At 48.0% G+C, this 14,822-nt stretch overlaps 1 protein-coding gene across 1 annotated transcript in view; it reads left to right on the forward strand.

The window, feature by feature from the left end:
* The window catches only part of ERFL (ETS repressor factor like), a 161,057-nt gene that overhangs the window by 27,041 nt on the left and 119,194 nt on the right, over positions 1–14,822 (forward strand). The window lies entirely within an intron of this gene.

Raw genomic sequence — 14,822 nt, forward strand, 5'->3', positions numbered from 1 at the left:
CTGCACTGCATCATGGATTTTGTAGTCTTATCACTGCATTAAGCAGCTAGCTTTTTCGTGCATAGGTAAGAATGGAGATGTTTTAGTTGAAAGGGTAAGAGCATGATGACCATTGTAGAAGGATTTTTAAAAAAAGCTCCATTGTTGGAGGTTGTGTACCTTTGCATTACTAGCAATTTGCTCACTTGTAGACGAGCATAGCATTGCAGCGTTGATCTTTGGGTTGGCAAGTTGATCTTTCGCTTCCCAATGCATTTCACAATGTTCTCATTTCACAATGCAAACTATTATTATTTTGCCTTAGGGTGTGTGGATCATTGCTCTAAAAAGAACCCAGCATGTTTTGCATACACACGGAATAATCCATTTACATGTATTGGTTGGTTACTGTGGATGGAGACATAACCATTGGCGATTGTTGGCTATGATGTGAAGCAGTTGTTTTAAAGTTCTGTGTTTAATGCATGGAAATAGATTTGCCATGGGCTACCTTGACTTTAGCATTCAGAGGTTGTTGGTCAGAGAATATCTTGTTTGGGGCACGCTTCGGGACTGAACTTGACGTTATCTCGCTACGGGGCTCCATGTTGGGAGGGGGTACCAACAAAATCCTGATAAGCAAGGTTCAAACAATGGTGGGGTCCATCGCAGAAGCAGTCGGTGGATGGAGTTAAGGAGGCAAGGCCAAATCTTGACAGAGCCCAGAGGTAAAAGGACATCCCTCTCCAGATGCAATTAAAGCTGCTACTTGAGGAGGTGGAAACGTAACAGAAGAAATGATCAATTAACGCAGACAGATACTTAATTAAAAGAGTGGATTCAGGAGGGAGCAGAGAACAGGTTGGCGAATGAGGTCTGGGGCCTTTCACTCTCTCTTTGCTATCACAGGTTTCAAGCTGAGGTCCAGGCTGGTTCCTGATATGGGATATTCCCCTCTTTCCAAGAACTTCTAGGTATGAAGCTTTTTGGCTTAAATCTGACTATACAGTCAAACTTGGAAGTCGAACAGCCTAGTTCTCGAACGTTTTGGCTCCCAAATGATCGAAACCCAGAAGTGAGTTACGGTTTTCGAACGTTCTTTTGGAAGCCGAACGTCCAATGGGGCTTCTGTGACTTCTGATTGGCTGCAGGACCTTCCTGCAGCCAATCAGAAGCCGCACTTTGGTTTTCGAACGTTTTGGAAGTTGAACGGACTTCCAGAATGGATTCTGTTCGACTTCCAAGGTATGACTGTATTAGCATTTGTCTAGCGAGAGTGGGGCACATTGTAGACTCAGTCTGGACGGAATTGTCAAATGAGCATCAAAAATATGTTAACAGCGTTACTCCAACCATCTTAAATTATAAAATGTGGTCCCCTCCCACCTCAAGGAATCATAGAATTGTAGAGCTAGAAAGGACCAAGGGCCCTCCAATTTCTGCTTAAAAACCTCCAAGGGAGGAGAGCCTATGAGGGACTCTCAGGGAGACCGTTCCACTGTCAAACAGCTCTTACTGTCAGAAAATTCTTCCTGATGTTTAGTCAGACTCCCCTTCCTTGCAACTTGAAGCCATTGGTTTGAGTCCTACACTTCAGAGTGGGAGAAAAACAAGTTTTCTTCCTCTTTCGTGTAACAGCCCTTGAGATATTTGATGGCTATCATATCTCCTCTCAGTCTCCTCTTTTCCAGGCTAAGCATACCCAGCTCCTTCAGCCACTCCTCATAAGGCTTGGTTTCCAGACCCTAACGTAGGCTTGGAACTGAGGTGGAAGAGCAAAAGGTGTTCAGTGTAGGCTTGGAACTGAGCTGGAAGAGCAAAAGCTTTTTCATGCAATGTGGATATCTGAGAAGATATTTATTGAGCCCCTTTTGCAAGGTGCCACGAGAGGTACCGCCGGACATGCTGACACCCACAGGCCCCACAGCGGTGGCCCCTGTCTCAGAGTGCGGGCAGTGGCGTTGCAACGGGGAGCAGGGGGCGGCGCGCCCCTGGTTCCATGTATGTGGGGGTGACAAGAAATCACCCCGCAGGGGCTCGTGGCAGTAGGAGCAGCCACCACGCTGCCGTAGCTGCATGTGGAGGATCCTCTGTTCATGGCTGCAGCTGCAAGCAGAGGATCCCGGCGCCATCCGTACGGTGCTGGAGCGGTACCAGCAGCAAACCGCTATACAGCGCATGTGCAGCAGCGCTACGTATGGCGCATGCATCATACGTAGTGACGCCGCACATGTGCCCTAAATAGCGACACCCACTCTGGGTGTCGCGATGCCCTCCTTTGCCCCTGAGTGCAGGGAACAGTGGCGTAGCGTGGGTTATCAGCACCCGGGGCAAGGCAAGTAATTTGCGCCCCCTAACCCATGGATTTGCGCCCCCTAACCCGTGGATTTCCCTAACCCCCAGATGTTGCGCCCGGTGCGGCCGGCCCCCCCTGCACCCCCCACGCTACGCCACTGGCAGGGAAGAACCATGCCGCATATTCCCACAGGAGGCAGCAACAGCCACCGACTAGGATGGCTTTAAAAGAGGGCTGGACAAATTCACAGAGGGTAAGACTTATCAACAGCTCCTAGCCACAATGGCTGTGCTCTGCCTCCGCAGTCAGAGGAAGTAATGCTTCTGGAGGCCAGTTTCTGGGAACCGCAGAAGGGGATACCGCGCTTGCACTCAGTTCCTGCTTGTAGGATGTAATCCACTGAGAGCAGTCAAGTACAACATTCCTTGTTTTCCTAGAGTGGACATGCAAGGGAATGTTTGGTCCAGCCAGTCAAAACTTCCTGTTCCTCCTGGCCTGGAGCATCCTTCCTTGCATGTGACTAGTGGGTGGGCGTGACCTTTCCAGACCTGGTAAAAGGACAAGGCACACTGTCCCCCTCTCTCTTTTCCATCTTCCTTTCATCCTGCGAACTTCCCAGACTGCTAACTGCAGTCACTAGGTCACCCCCACATATGGGGCAAACCTGTTTGCATATGCTTGTAACTTTAAGCCTTAAGCCGCACTGTGCTCTGCCTGATCTTGAGTAAACTTTCTTTTTATAAGTTAGGAATAAGACTGTGGTGTCTTTATTCTTTTAGGAGGGATTCGAGGGGGTCTTACCAGGAAAATATTAGAACACATTTCAATCTGGACAAGCCAGATTGAATTTTGTGTATTGTCTTAAGAAACTCACACGTGTTTGCAACTAGTTTTCTGCTGTGTAAAGGGGAATGCACTCTGCTAAGTAAAGGAACTTGCTAGCGCAAGTTAGGAAGGATATTAATAAACAATATATCCTCTCCTGCCATCCTGAACATTCCCACAGTGGGTTTTCCCCAGATTTGGGGAGGACAGAATGCTGGGCTCGAAAAGCCAATGGCCTACTCCAGCAGCCTCTTCTTTGATTCCTGTGAACACTGATAAAAGAATAGGACAGGGATGGGGAGCCTCCACATGTTGGAATACTCCAGATGTTCTTGATTGTTGGCCATGCTGCCTGGGAGTGACAGGAGGTTGCATCCGACAACATCTAGAGGGCCAACGCTTCCTTCTTCCTGGATTGGGGGATAGCATTCCTGTATATACACAACTCCTTGTACTTGCCCATGCAGCTCCTGAGATCTATACAAACTGAGGTACACAAAGTTGATCTCAAAACAGGAGCTGCAGTCACATTTCCCTGGTGAAAGAGGTGAACCTAGTGCCGGGCTCCTGTGAGCAAACCTGTAGTTAAATTTAACTGAGGAAAGCGGTTACATGGAAGCATTGTACGCTTCGATTGATCAAGGCCGGGCGCATGTGAGGTTTGTAAGCAGGTTAATTAACCTGTATCGAAGGGGTGAATTTAATGTGGTTTTGTTAATCTGCGTTAAGCCCCCTGTGTAGACGCGCTCTAAACAGATCAAAAGTGCCTTTTCTTTCCTATCCCTGCCACTCTTTTCGGGGCACAAGGGGAGTTCGATTCCAAGAATCGCTTTCAGTCGGCATGGAAAAGGGCTTTAGAATTTGCAGCTACATTCCTTGTCAAACTGTGGGTGAGTAGCCTGAATTATTTTCAGGAGTGAACTAGCTTTAAAAACCGGCGTTGTTAACCCACCTCACTATTGTCCACTTGGTGTCCCGGCACAGTACAGTGGTACCTCGGGTTACAGACGCTTCAGGTTACAGATGCTTCAGGTTACAGACTCCGTTAAGAACTTTACTTCAGGATGAGAACAGAAATTGTGCTCCGGTGGTGCAGCGGCAGCAGGAGGCCCCATTAGCTAAAGTGGTGCTTCAGGTTAAGAACAGTTTCAGGTTAAGAACGGACCTCTGGGACGAATTAAGTACTTAACCCGAGGTACCACTGTAGAGTACAAATTAGTACATAAAGTCTAGTTTTGTCCAGTATCTAAACAGAGTGCTTTGACTTCTGCTGCACACATGTATGGACCTCCCTTGAATCCTCTTTACGTCATTATAAATGCTTCATAGAATCATTTGTATTGTATTTTAATCTTTTGTTGGAAGCCGCCCAGAGTGGCTGGGGAAACCCAGCCAGATGCACAGGGTAAAAATAAATTATTATTATTTTATTATTATTATTATTATTATTATTATTATTATTATTATTATCTTAAGAGTTGGTAGTGACCCAAGAGCCATCTAGTCTAACCCCCTGTAATGCAGTGCTTCATGTAAATGTGTAAATGGTCTACATTGAAAAGCATTGTGCTTGAGTTGATACACTGATTTGAAAATTCCACCTTTGGTGATATATCCCTGATGGCATTATTATTATTATTATTATTATTATTATTATTATTATTATTTGCCCACCCCTCACCATAAAGTTTCAAGGCAAGTTATAGCAATTTGAAATTCATTATGAAAACCAGATTAAAGCAAATTACAGTCTCAGGAATATACATCTCAGGTACATAAGAATTGCCTTCCAATGGCCCATCTAGGCTACCATCCTGCTCTCGCTTTTCCCACATGCAGTGGTACCTTGGAATCCGTTCTGGTTCCAAAACGTTCAGAAACCAAGGCGAGGCTTCTGATTGGCTGCAGGAAGCTCCTGCAGCCAATCAGAAGCCGTGACGGATGTTCGGGTTCCAAAGAACATTTGCAAACTGGAACACTCACTGCCGGGTTTGCGGCGTTTGGGAGCCAAAAAGTTCAACTTGCAAGGTGTTTGGGATCCAAAGTCCGACTGTGTTTTCTCAGTGTGTGTGTGTGTGTGTGTGTGTGTGTGTGTGTGTGCATACAGTAAAAACCACCTGATTATTGAACATTTGAAGACCCTCAGCAGAAAGTGGGGATTGTCTCCACAGAAAAGCACTCCATGCTTCAGCTGATAGCATGTAATATGGAATCTCTTTCTTCCAAGAATATACTATGTTCAGTCATAGCCTAGGAAGCTCCTATATATTGAGTCAAAACACTGTGCCACTTAGTTTGGTGTCGTCTACTCTGACTGGCAGCAGCTGTTCAGGGTTTCAGATGGAGGTCTTTCCTGCCCTGTCTGGAGATGTCAAAGTATGAGCTCGGAACTTTCTGCAAACACAACATGAACTCTACAATTATTATTTTTTATTAACCCCCCCCCTTCATCCACAGATCTCAGCACTTGAGCTTTAGCCCTTGCACAATGGACATGGAAAGTTGCTGACTTGATGCTACCGTCATGAAAATCATTGAAATATACTGAATGAAAGCAGAAATATGTGTGAGCAAGTGAAGGTTGGAATGTGAAGGTTGTGTTTGCAAGAGGACCATGAGAGAAGGACGGCAGGACATGTTGCTACAACTGCTGAGGACAAAGAAAGGGGGGGCGAGATAAGAGAGTTGCTTTGTGATTAAACCAGTAGAAACTATCAGAAGGAAGGGCAGCCTTATAGGAAACAGCTGCCCCTTCCCTTCCCTTTGCTTGTGTGTGTTTTTTCATATTTGGTGTGTCATCTCTCAACTACTTCCTGGCTGAGGTTGTGTCACACGAGTGGCATAGCGTGGGTTGTCAGCACCCGGGGCAAGGCAAGTAATTTGCACCCCCTAACCCATGGATTTGCGCCCCCTAACCCTAACCCCCAGATGTTGCGCCCGGTGCGGCCGGCCCCCCCTGCACCCCCCACACTACGCCACTGTGTCACACCAGCCTTGTTTGACTGACAACGGGTGTCTGCATTTTATTGGCCATCCAGGCTGAACCCACAGGATATTGAGTATTGAACCCCAATGAATGATGGAAGCATATGCACAAACCAGTCCTGAGCTAAACCATAACCACGTTTTGAGTCGTACTGTCTGTGTAATGAAATGCGTATGGGCAGAGAGGCACTGAGTGTATACACTATTCCAGAGAACTGTTCATAGAACCATAGAATTGTAGAGCTGGAAGGGACCCCAATGGAAGGGACCCCTGCAATGCAGGGATCTCAACTCATGACAGATGGCCATCCAGCCTCTGCTTAAAAACCTGCAAGGAAGGAGAGTCCACAACTTCCCGAGGGAGTCCGTTCCACTGTCAAACAGCTCTTACTGGCAAGAAGTTCTTCCTGATGTTGGAATCTCCTTTCTTATAACTTGAATCCATTGGTTCAGGAGAAAACAAGCTTGCTTCATCCTCCATGTAACATCCCTTTATATAGTTGCAGGTCGCCATCACATCCCCTCTCAGTCTTCTGTTTTCCAGGCTTAACATACCCAACTCCTTCAACCATTCCTCATCAGGCCTTAGAATCATAGAATCATAGAATCATAGAGTTGGAAGAGACCACAAGGGCCATCGAGTCCAACCCCCTGCCAAGCAGGAAACACCATCAGAGCACTCCTGACATATGGTTGTCAAGCCTCTGCTTAAAGACCTCCAAAGAAGGAGACTCCACCACACTCCTTGGCAGCAAATTCCACTGTCGAACAGCTCTTACTGTCAGGAAGTTCCTCCTAATGTTTAGGTGGAATCTTCTTTCTTGTAGTTTGGAACCATTGCTCCGTGTCCGCTTGATCATCGTGGTTCCTCTGCACACGTTCCGGTTGTCAATATCCTTCTTAAATTGTGGCTTCCAATGAAGGGCACTGACCATGTGGGGCCTGGGGCTCTGCCACAATAGAGCGTTAAGGAGATTGGTGCAGGAGCAGCAAAATGGGGCACGCTGCCCCTGTTCACTGCCTGGATGGGAGACCTAAAAACCACATGTGTGCCACCTTGGGTGCCATGATGGAAGAAAGGGCAGAATAGAAAAGCAAGGGAGCTGACCTTTAAAGCCCTAAACGGCCTCGGCCCAGTATACCTGAAGGAGCGTCTCCACCCCCATCGTTCTGCCCGGACACTGAGGTCCAGCGCTGAGGGCCTTCTGGCGGTTTCCTCACTGCGAGAAGCCAGGTTACAGGCAACTAGGCAGAGGGCCTTGTCGGTGGTGACACCCACCCAGTGGAACGCCCTCCCACCAGATGTCAAAGAGAACATGTATGCAACTACAGCAGCAAGAATTCTCTTGGCAAAGTATTGGAAGATGCAAGAATTACCTACTCTGGAAGAATGGCAGACGAAGGTGACTGAATTTATGGGACTGGCAGAGATGACCGGCAGAATCCGTGATCAGAGGAGAGAGACAGTGGAAGAGGACTGGAAAAAATTTAAAATATATCTTAAGAACTGCTGTAAAATTTCAGACTGATAAAATGTCAAGGGGTAAGAAACAGAGAATTATAGCTGTAAATGTTTAAGTTAAGAGAACCTGAGGGAAGTTAAATATAGAAATGGAATGAAGGATTGCTAAAAAATTGGAAACAAGGGTGCAGTGAAGGGGAGGTATGGGGAAGTCATGTGTTGTTTGTGAATGTTTTTCTTTGTGTGTTTTTGTTTATGAAAATTAATAAAAATTATTAAAAAAAAAAAACAGATGTCAAAGAGAACAACAACTACCAGACTTTTAGAAGACATCTGAAGGCAGCCCTGTTTAGGGAAGCTTTAAATTTTTGATGCATTAGTGTATTTTAATATTTTGTTGGAGTTCGCCCAGAGTGGCTGGGGAAGCCCAGCCAGATGGGCGGGGTATAAATAATAAATTATTATTATTATAAGGGAGAGGAATAATTGTGTCAGGGCAGTGTTCAGCAAGACCCTCTATCTGTCCCTTGGGGTTCTCCTCAGGTCTCACCCCCTTCCCAGCCACAACTGCTGCTGATCTTGTGCTCACCCTGAGAGTTTTTGCTTTGCTGGAATATGTCCTTGATCTCTGATCGTGCCTCTTGCTTGCCTGGATGGAGGCCGTGTGAGTGCATGTACAAACTCACCTGCCGCAGAAAGATAAAATTGGCGTCCAAATCTCGGCCCATTTTTGTCTCTGGCTCCACCCACCATTGGCCAGCGGTAGCCCCCCATAAGGCTGGCCAGGAGGGGGCCTTGTTTCCTCACCACATGGGGAACAGTAGTAATATAAGTAAACAAACAAACAAACAAACAAACAATAATTAGCTCTTAGGTACTGCTGGCCCTCTGCTTCTCATTGCACCCATTTCATCTCCCAACTTGCAGAAAGAAAATAGATAGGATGTAGTGGAATGCCTCTGAACATGTACGAAGTATTGTTCCCTTGTCAGTAGGCTGCGACAGCTTGTCTCCATACAGTAAAAATTTTAAAAGGAGTGTTTCCTTCCATGGGAGGTGATAGAGAAAGAGGGGAAGGAATTCTGGGTGGTTGAAGAAAGATTTATTTTAGTCCTGATGCATTTTGGAATATTCCTTCATCTGCACGGGGGGGTGGGGGGGCACATTTTGACTAGCAGTTTTCGTCAAGGGCATAAACGGCTATCGTAGTTCATATTCCCCCGCTGTGAAAAACTGTGCTCCATCACCTCTTTCTAGAAGAGAATTACTGACCCCTATATCCCATTACAGGCTTGAGAACACAGATCCCATTCCACAAAGAAGTTTGGGATCTTTCAGAATTTGGAAGTGCTCCTTGCTAATATGTGCCCGTACCTGCTCACTTTCGCCACTGGCGAAAAGTATTTGATCCCATAGAATCATACTTCATAAAGTCCGGGTAGGCCGCAGCCTACACACAATTTGGCCCACACGGTCTGTGTGATTTTTACCCATTATAAGAAAAATAAATAACAAGGCAATCAGTGTTAATCAAGACAATCAGTGCTAATCCAACCCTAACGTCTTCTTTTTTTACCATTCGAAACTATGCGTTCCACAGAAGTCAAGTCGGTTCGCCTCCTGTGTTCTGGGGCTAAGATTTGGCCTTCAGAGTTCTGGGGTTCAGTCCCAGCTCTGCTTAAACCCCTGAGAATCCATTTTATCCTAGGAAGCTGGCTGCCAAGGCGGGCAGCCGTCGCTTAGCTCTCCTCCCGCAAGGCTAATGAAACCCCACTTGTATGATTAGAGCAGATTTTAATAGTAATTAAAACAAATTACTGGCGAGATTATATGCTACTATGTAAATCTCTCCCTCTCCCCCCTCCCCCTCCTCTTTTTGTTCTTTGAAGCTGCTTCCCTTCACTGGCTCTGATTGGAAACTGTCTGTTTATTTATTTTTGAAGAGTGGGGGTAGATTTATAGGTGGGGGGAAGATCCTTTCCTCCTAATTGCCTCTTTCCTTTTGGCATCTCTGCCGCTTTGACAGCCATCCTCCACTCTCTGCTTCCCCAAATCCATTTCACAAGGGGGGGGGCTTCTCTCGGCCCTCCTACTGTACCCCCATATTTTGCACGTCTTCAATTTATGACTAGAATAAGAATGTGCTCATTTGTATATGAAATGCAGGCTGGGGAGGACACACCAGCGCAAAAAATCACCGCCACCCAAAGCATCTCTCACACAATGGATCAATTGTACATTAATAACATTGTCCATTTTTTGCGGGGGGGGGGAGTCAGGAAGGAGGAGGCTCCCACCCCTCTGTTCCCCCATCTTTGTGGGGATTTTTTTGGGGTTAAAACAGTTACTGGACATCTTGGAATGATACATGCCGTGGTCACCCATCTGGGGGGTAGGGATGGAGATGGAGAGGGTGGCAGCTTTCGATGTCCCTCTCTTTTAGGCACAGTTTTTGAGGTTCCCCCCATTAGCTGCCTGACACCAAGAGACAAACACCAAGGACAAAATCGTATCTGACCTAGGCCTACAGCCTAGCAAGGCAGCAGCACCGAGGGAGCCTCTTATCCACAGTATACTCCTTGGAGATTTCTTGACAAAGTAGTTGCGGTGGGGGCTTAAAGTTGTTCTTGCTTCCCCCCCCCCCCCGCTTTCATACCACCTTTCCACCCTCCGTTTCTCTCTCCCCCCCTACAGTATTTCCCAAAAACTAACATCGCCACTGCCACCCACTGTTAGGACCAACCAACTCAGCAAATCAGGGTGGACTCTGACCTTTGAGAAACGCGCATGGGTTGTGCGTTATTGTGTGATCATCACCCAGTTTTGCCCCCCATTCCTGTCCAGTCTTTCCCCACATCCTCCCATCCTCTTCGTCCCACCCCACCTTTCCTGGTTTGATTTTTTTACAAATTCTCACCCCAAACCGTCACCCCCAATTCCTTTGCCCGGGCGCTTCTCTAATGCAATGGAAAGGGGATTAAGTTGTCAAATCGGCGCTGGGTGGTTTGGGATGGCGCTCGGGTGGTTGGGGGGGGGGTTGGGGGGTTGGGGAGAGGAGGGCCAGGGCTTGATCAGCGCATCTCCCTCCCTCCCTCCCTCCCTCCCTCACCACTCTTTCTTCCCCCACCCCACCCCTTTTCCCCGCGCCTTGTTGTCTCTCTCTCTCTGTCTCTCTCTCTCTCTCCTCTGTAGTGTTTGTTAAATTATCCAGCGGGTTGTTGTCATTCACGGGCCAAAGAGACATCACAAATAGACAACTCTTCACTTCATTCCTGGCCCCCCACCTCCCCGCGCGCCGCCACCCTTCCACCCCCCACCCACCTTCCCAGATCTCCGATCCCCCCCCCCCGCGCGCGTCCAAAGTCCGAGCCCATAAATAATATTCAAGCGGCTCTATTGTTAACTTGCGGAGAAGGCTCTGGTTCCCGGCGACCCCCGCCGCCTCCCCCATACATCACCCGCTGACAGCTGCAGAAAAGCGGCGAATTAGCACCTAAATCGAATATTGATCAACTCCAGAGTCGGCTCCACTTCGCTGCCTGAGCCGGGGCGCACGGCTCGCTCGCCCCCCTTCTGCCCCCCACCCCGGCCGAGGTGGTGGTCACGCCAGCTGGAGACGAACCGGGGACTCCCTCCCCCAACCCCCCAACCTGCCAGCGGGGTTCCTAGTCTGGGTCTCCCCCCCATACCCCAATGTTTAAGTTTCTTGCCTTTTTTTAAGCTGGGAGGGTGTGTGGGACCCAGGATGTCTGGAAATGTCACCCTCTGGTCTGGAAGGCCTGACCCATCCGTAAGCATGTGAATTTAGTAACATCTGTGTGTGTCTCTGAGCATGTGCGAAGCGCCTTATATTTACTGCTGAGTAATTTCAACCCGGTGCCTGTCTGCACATCAGGTCTTTACAGGTTACAGGAGTTTGAGGAATTATGGAATTCTGCCCTTTTTTTTTATAGTTCCTCTGCACATGTGCTGAGTGTGCCCAGTGTAGTCACAGATATTTGTTTTGTAATGCATGGCCATCTTTATTACTGGGAAGGGAAAGACACTTTGCATGTGTTAAAGGGAACTTTTCTTTTAAAAGTGCAGGGTTTGAAATTGTATTGAAATGTCTGGTACTAAAGCCTCTTGCCCACTAATATTTATATGTCTGAGGAGACTGGTTGTAAGAAGGGAATGCACTCTGCACATTCTCAGAAGTGTTTTTATATATATGTATTTTAAAAAAATGTGTTCCGTTGCTGAGAATCAGTTTCCATAGTCCCTCTATTCTTCTATTCAGTGCTGTCAAAAATAAGTGGTCCAGAGACTAAAGACTGCTTGGAAATCAACGATATGAAAGCCTTTCCTTCTAATCCCAGATGCATAGCCAATGGTTCCGCTCATCCAGGGATGAAGAAAAGGAACCCCGTACAAATTTGGAAGCGTATTTCTAATGTCATTTCCATATTCCAGGAAAAGTGCATTTTTTTCTGCATTCGAAACAAATTCCTGAACTCAGTCCTAGCAGGCCCTGGCTCAAAACCTTGCTCTGTTGCTCGGTACTGATAGGGGTAAAGCAATATACATTTAGAGGTGATTGATATGTATATATATAGGCAAGGACTGGCCTTTTTACTCCAGATTAAGTGAGGGTTCAACGTCACTTTTCTCCACAGCACCCTGGATAGCATGAAATGATCAAGTGGTTGAGGCCAGTTATCTGGGAATCGTATTCAGAGCAGGACCATCAAAATTAATGTGATGAACTTGGTTCCAGTAATTTCAGTGGGTCTACCCTGAGTCAGAGACAAAGAATGGTTCCTTCCTGTTCGAACAGCTTGGTGCCAGCTGTTGATGAAATGGTTCAAATCCCCGCTCACCCACAAAGCTCCCTGGCTGACCTTGGGGTGGCCACGGTGTCTCAGCCTAACCTACCTCACAGGGTTGTTGTGAGGATAAAATGGGGAGCCAGGAGAGCCATGTACACCTCCTTCAGCTCCCTGAAAGAAAAGGTGGCAAATCAAGAAATAAAAAACATAACATCCCAGGGATGATGGGAATGTTAGTCTGATACATCTGGAGGGCACCAAATTGGGGAAGAACATTGTTTCAGCTGGAAAACCCATGATGCAATGCGACCGCAACCAAAAACATACGCGCTGGGTGTGTGTGTGAAACATCTGGGAACTCTTGCTTAAAGCAAATTGATAATATTGAACAAACCAACATGGAGCTAGAACCAGTCGAAATACAGAGCAGCGGCCAGGTTTCTCTCAGGAAACGCCTCTGTTCGAAATGAGGAAATCCTCGAGTGGCTTGTGCAGCAAAAATGAGAGTTTCTGTACCCAGGACCAAACCACGCACAAAACCAATTGCCCAAGAGCACTTTTCTGAACCCGGGTTGAGAAGAAAGGAGTTGTAAGCGGCGCCCTCGTGATCAGAAAAGTTGGTGGCAATTGGCCCTGACAGCGCTCATGAAGGGTGCTGGATCCAAGCTGACACCGGTGTTCGATTGCTTTGTGATGAGCACCAGATGGCTGGCCGGTGTGGCATCTTCAGCCATCCCACTCATGTATCTTGCACTGGTGTGATGGCCTGAAATCTTTGTTCATGGTGGGGGTGGAGGCAGACTGCAAAGACCAGAAGAGCTGCCCCGCTGGAGAAAACCTAAAGTGAAGCCCGTTCTGGTGTGCATTGCCCTTCTCACAGTGGCATAGCGTGGGGGGTGCAGGGGGGGGCCCGGCCGCACCGGGCGCAACATCGGGGGGGGGGGCACGCTCGCACTCGCAGCTCTCTGCCCCTACTAAAATCCATGGGTTAGGGGGCGCAAATTACTTGCCTTGCCCTGGGTGCTGACAACCCACGCTACGCCACTGCCTTCTCAACAGAAACCAATCTAATGCCTCTGGGACCACAAACGGAAATGGAAATGGAGTGGGTAGGTAAGGCGCTTGCATACCCAGAAGTAAAGGTAAAGGGACCCCTGACCATTAGGTCCAGTCGTGGCCCACTCTGGGGTTGTGGCGCTCATTTTGCTTTATTGGCCGAGGGAGCTTCCGGGTCATGTGGCCAGCATGACAAAGCCGCTTCTTGCGAAACCAGAGCAGTGCACGGAAATGCCGTTTACCTTCCCGCCGGAGTGGTACCTATTTATCTACTTGCACTTTGACGTGCTTTCGAACTGCTAGGTTGGCAGGAGCAGGGACCGAGCAACGGGCGCTCACCTTCTGATCGGCAAGTCCTAGGCTCTGTGGTTTAACCCACAGCACCACCCGCGTCAGAAGTAAGTACCATGAAATTCAGTGGGACTTACTCCCAGGTAAGTATATGCAGGTCTGCAACCGGGAGATGCTCTGGGCAAGGAAAGGCAGCTGGGAAATCTTCCTTTGACATGGCAAATTACAGGCGCCGGGCGAGTGGGGGTCTGGCTTAGCAGTGCAGCAGGGGCAAAAGGTCTTGATCTGGACTGGGCATGCTGGCTGGCTGGCTGGCTGGCTGGGGGGAAAGGGAAGCCAGCACAGAAGTCAAGGGAGAGTGTTTGGGGTCAGAGGCAGAGCTATCTGCTCTGGCACCTGGAGCAGCACACATGCTATGCACCCGTGGGTGGGGTGAGCTGTCCATGGGGGTGGGGGTGCCTGCGGCGCATGGTCCAGGGTGGTGCCCTGGCAAGTGGCAAGCATTCCAGGGGGGCACCACCTGCGCCGATGTCACCCCCCCTCAGGGATGACACCTGGGGCACACCACACCCCCTGTACCCCCTTCCTCCGCCAGTGGTTGGGGCCAAGGAGGAGAGCCCCACTACAGAACTAAGTAGCCAAATCTGTACCCATAGGTCTCTCAAACAGTAGACACCTCTAGGAACAGATTTGACTACATAAAAATGACCATCTACAAAAAAAAGTCCATCATGTCTAGCATCTTGGGGTCTCAAATTCCAGCACCCTTTGTGACGTAAAAATTCAGTGCCTGTCTGCCTCTCGCACTCCATTCTAATTCATAGTTGTGGTGCCACCCAAGGCTACATGCCCAGTGTGACTGAGCTCTGTAGCCCTTCCAGAAACCACACTGAACTTAATAATAATAATAATAATAATAATAATAATAATAATAATGTATTACTTATACCCCGCCCACTTGGCTGGGTTTCCCCAGCCACTCTGGGCGGCTCCCAACAGAATATTAAAAGAACATCAAACACTAAAAACTTCCCTAAACAGGGCTGCCTTCAGATGTCTTCTAAAAGTCAAAACAAAATAAAAAAATTCCTTCCAGTAGCACCTTAGAGACTAACTAAGT

Source organism: Podarcis erhardii (genome assembly GCF_964252035.2).
Source record: "Podarcis erhardii genome assembly, chromosome: 7".
In the NCBI taxonomy this organism is placed as follows: Eukaryota; Metazoa; Chordata; class Lepidosauria; order Squamata; family Lacertidae; genus Podarcis; species Podarcis erhardii.